Raw genomic sequence first — 5,302 nt, forward strand, 5'->3', positions numbered from 1 at the left:
TGTTCCCTTTACCACAAGACGTGCATTTTGAATGATGTCAAAGTAAAAGTCCGTCAACAGAATGAAGCATTTTTTTTTTTTTTTGAAACTGTATCGGCGGGCCGCAATAAATGAAGAGGCGTGCCGCATGCGGCACGCGGGCCGCCAGTTGCCCATCCTTGGACTAGAGTGATTTCAGGATGTTGGTTTGACTAGAGTGATTTCAGGCTGTTGGTTTGACTAGAGTGATTTCAGGATGTTGGTATGACTAGAGTGATTTCAGGCTGTTGGTATGACTAGAGTGATTTCAGGATGTTGGTATGACTAGAGTGATTTCAGGCTGTTGGTATGACTAGAGTGATTTCCGTTCTGCCACCACTCCCTACCCCACAGTAAACCCTCTAATGTTCACTACATTAGCACTAGAACTACTGAGGCAGTTTTGGGTGGTAATGACAAACGAAAACTCTGCAGTCGTCGGTTACGAGACAGCATAGCACTTTAAAGGCAGATGTACAGTTTAGCACTTTAGAGGCAGATGTACAGTATAGCACTTTAAAGGCAGATGTACAGTATAGCACTTTAGAGGCAGATGAACAGTATAGCACTTTAGAGGCAGATGTACAGTATAGCACTTTAGAGGCAGATGAACAGTATAGCACTTTAGAGGCAGATGTTCGCTGTGGCCGTATTTATTCTGATAGTGTGTGCACTGAGACACCAAGCCATATCTGAGTTTTTTTCTGTTCTTCTGAGGACATCTCAATGTTGCGGTTTCACCTCCCAGTGTTCTTCTGAGGACATCTCAATGTTGCGGTTTCACCTCCCAGTGTTCTTCTGAGGACATCTCAATGTTGCGATTTCACCTCCCAGTGTTCTTCTGAGGACATCTCGGTAACACTTTATAATAACCCTCCGTAATAAACCATTTATGAAGCAGTTGTTCATAGTTTGTTTATCATTTACAAATCGTTACCCCAACATTTACAAACCTTAGTAATGTATTTGTAAATGAGTAGTAATGTATTTATTAACCTGTTTTCTAATGATCTATAAGAGTTTTTTATAAGGACATTAGTTAGCAATTTATAAATGAGTATTCATGTATTTACAAACATTTTTCAAATGATTTTCTAATGATCTATAATATCATATATAAGGACATGAGTAAGCTGTTTTGAAATGAGTACAGATGTATTTATGAACATGTTTCAAATGATTTTCTAACGATCTAAAAAATCATTTATAAGGACATTAGTAAGCTATTTGTAAACGAGTAGTCATGTGTGTATGAACATTTTTCAAACCATTTTCTACTTATTTATAAGATCATCAATAAGGTATATAATAATGGTCTGCTCACATTTTGTAAATAGTTTACAAATGATTAAGCAAGCAAGTTTCAATGAGTTAGTAATGCTTCATAATATCCTTTATAAGGTATGTGCTGATGGTCTGCTCACCATTTATGAGTCATCATGAATAATCTTTGTCATGCATAAGCAATCGTCCAATTCATACGTGAAATAATATATGTGAGCACATGTAACACCTTAGTTTATGCTTAATATAGGTTTTTAGAAACCATTTACTTACCATTAGTAACGTGTTTCGCATGGGTTGATATGAAGTGGGCACTGTCTATACTTTATACGCATTTACAAATGGCCAGTAACTGAGGAACATACTATAGAAACCATTTACTTACCATTAGTAAAGTGTTTTGCATGGGTTAATATAAAGTTGGCACTGTCTATACTTTATAAGCATTTAAAAAAGGCCCGTTACTGAGGAACATACACTATAGAAACCATTTACTTATCATTAGTAAAGTGTTATGCATGGGTTGATATAAAGTTGAGACTGTCTATACTTTATAAGCATTTACAAATGGCCTGTTACTGAGGGACATACCATTAGTCAACACTTCTGCAGCAACAACTCCAAAAATGACCTCAAACGTTAGGTTGTTAAACATATCAATGGCAAAAACACACATCACAGCATCGGGGGAATGGAAATAGGAAAACATTTATTTTAAAAAAACTACACCAACAATAAATTCACATTTAAACATGCATTCTAATATGCTAAACACAACAGCAACAATGGAACTTTAAATAAGGGGATCAGCTATTTTTTTTTTTATTTATTGCCAAAAGTTTGCCAGACTCTTTATATGCTTTTAATTTGGTTACAATGCTTTCGTCCCCCTCTATGGCATCCTTACACCTCTGTGTAAAACTAGAGAGCTCCTCCGTGGAGGAAGAGTCGGAAGAAGAGTCGGATGACGCGTCGGAGGAATCAGGCCCTGACTTGGATGAAGCGCTTGAGTCGGTATTCTGCGACTGACTTTTCTTCGCCTCTGGTGGACTGCCCTTGTCCTTTTTTCTTGCTGCTACAAACAGACAATGACAGAGGATGATTAGTGGAAAATATAGGCATGTGGGTGGCACACTAGTAAGTGTGATGGTCTTTGGAAGATAGTTTTCTGAGTTCAAACTAGAACAGGTCGATGCAAACGTACGTGAGGAAATGACTAGTATGAAACCACTAGTGTCAATCAACAAAAACACGGAGAGTAATGCTAGCAGGAAAATACAATTATGCACTTACATCATCAGTAACGCATAGGGCAACACAATGTTAACTTTATGTACTTAGCATTAGAGATTATAAGCACGTGGTATTAAACCATGAGGGCACGTATGGGCTGGCACGAAAAGGTTTCAAGTTCCCAAGTGTATTGTCAAATATGGCAAATTGACTTACTCATAGCCAGTTGTTCCCTCAGGAAGTCGCTCTCAAATAGTCATGTCTTTCAGCATCTCCTGCTGCCAGTCCAATTTCTGCCTGGCCATCTCCAGCTCATGGCGCAGTCTAGTTGACGTCAATTGGGCATTAGGAGCGAGTGTGGTCCTAGCTAAATGTTTGGGGGAAAGAATACAACTTTTCAATAAAAATGTTCACACCGCTAATTTCCAATAATGAAGTTTAATCATATGCAAATTCAGCGAGAAGGGAAATAGTTTTGTTAGTCTAAGGTTACTAGCTACGTAGTGTAACAGGTGGAACCAACCATAGGAAAAAGTTATATTAAATTAAATGTAGTATTTAATTAAAGCTTCAAACAATTATTTCACACTGAAACACTTTCCACCCTGTTCATGACAATATTCTTAACACAGATACCTGTCCTACTCACCGGTGAGTTCTTCTAACTGAAACAAAAGGCACAATAACCAGAACACAAAATATCATTACCCCGTACCAACATGAACTAAATCCACTGTGTGTTAATAACACTAGCAACATACATTCATAAATGCAATAAACTTATATACATAAATGCAACAAAAGAACGTTTTGTCCATTAAACACATTACACAATCAAAATTCAATGTTTTTCACATTCACTATGCTGTTCGTTGCACTGTTCTGTTCAACGTTTAGTTCAAAATGGTTGAGCCACGGTCATCAAAGTGTATGGAAATGTTCCCAAGATGCATATTACCGTCCCGGACACTTTGCAGCTCATTGACGATGTGGAGTCACAACGGGGAGGGTATTACTTACCACAACATCAATCAGTAGCGTGGGAGAGGGAGAGAGAGAGAGAGAAAGTGTGCTCCACGCACATCAGGTGCTGTAGTGGTGGAAACGGCTGGCTGTCCTCGTTCGTTGGCATGGTGTAGTCTCCGATGTTGGCGACGAGCTAGTTTCTAAATATTAATACACTTTGCTAGCTAGCGAGGACATTCCGCCTCACACTACAACGTGCTATACTTCTTAGCAGTAACACCGGGCGATCTTCAGAGCTGGTGATGTAAATTCTTGCTTCCTCCACATGGCCACTCTACCGTAGTTCATCCGTAACACGGACACTAACAGACCTAACACACTTGGAGTTAAACTTGCAATTAACTGACTTATCCTACCGTCACTCTTTCTCAATCACATGTGAGCTATCCGGGCGCCGCCATTTTCTCTCTTAACATTCTCCGTCTGCCCCTTGTCCCGCCCTCTCCGCTCTCTCCATTGGCCAGTGCACCAACTTTCCAGTCACTGATTGGCTGGACCTATGGTCAAGTTCTGTGGTGCTATTGGGTGTGGAACAGAGATTGATATCCCAAAGTTATCGCAGGGGCCAATGGAGAGAGCGGAGAGGGCGGGACAAGGGGCAGACGAAGAATGTGAAGAGAGAAGATGGCGGCGCCCGGATAGCTCACATGTGATTGAGAAACATGTGATTGAGAGTGACGGTAGGATAAGTCAGTTAATTGCAAGTTTAGCTCGAAGTGTGTTAGGTCTGTTAGTGTCCGTGTTACGGATGTTACGGATGAACTACGGTAGAGTAGTCGTGTGGAGGAAGCAAGAACTTACATCACCAGCTCTGAAGATCGCCCGGTGTTACTGCTAAGAAGTATAGCACGTTGTAGTGTGAGGCGGAATGTCCTCGCTAGCTAGCAAAGTGTATTTATATTTAGAAACTAGCTCGTCGCCAACATCGGAGACTACACCATGCCAACGAACGTCTCTCTCTCTCCCTCCCTCTCCCACGCTACTGATTGATTTTGTGGTAAGTAATACCCTCCCCGTTGTGACTCCACATCGTCAATGCGCTGCAAAGTGTCCGGGACGGTAATATGCATCTTGGGAACATTTCCATACACTTTGATGACCGTGGCTCAACCATTTTGAACTAAACGTTGAACAGAACAGTGCAACGAACAGCATAGTGAATGTGAAAAACATTGAATTTTGATTGTGTAATGTGTTTAATGGACAAAACGTTCTTTTGTTGCATTTATGTATATAAGTTTATTGCATTTATGAATGTATGTTGCTAGTGTTATTAACACACAGTGGATTTAGTGCATGTTGGTACGGGGTAATGATATTTTGTGTTCTGGTTATTGTGCCTTTTGTTTCAGTTAGAAGAACTCACCGGTGAGTAGGACAGGTATCTGTGTTAAGAATATTGTCATGAACAGGGTGGAAAGTGTTTCAGTGTGAAATAATTGTTTGAAGCTTTAATTAAATACTACATTTAATTTAATATAACTTTTTCCTATGGTTGGTTCCACCTGTTACACTACGTAGCTAGTAACCTTAGACTAACAAAACTATTTCCCTTCTTGCTGAATTTGCATATGATTAAACTTCATTATTGGAAATTAGCGGTGTGAACATTTTTATTGAAAAGTTGTATTCTTTCCCCCAAACATTTAGCTAGGACCACACTCGCTCCTAATGCCCAATTGACGTCAACTAGACTGCGCCATGAGCTGGAGATGGCCAGGCAGAAATTGGACTGGCAGCA

This window comes from Sprattus sprattus (assembly GCF_963457725.1).
Source record: "Sprattus sprattus genome assembly, chromosome: 5".
Classification (NCBI taxonomy): Eukaryota; Metazoa; Chordata; class Actinopteri; order Clupeiformes; family Clupeidae; genus Sprattus; species Sprattus sprattus.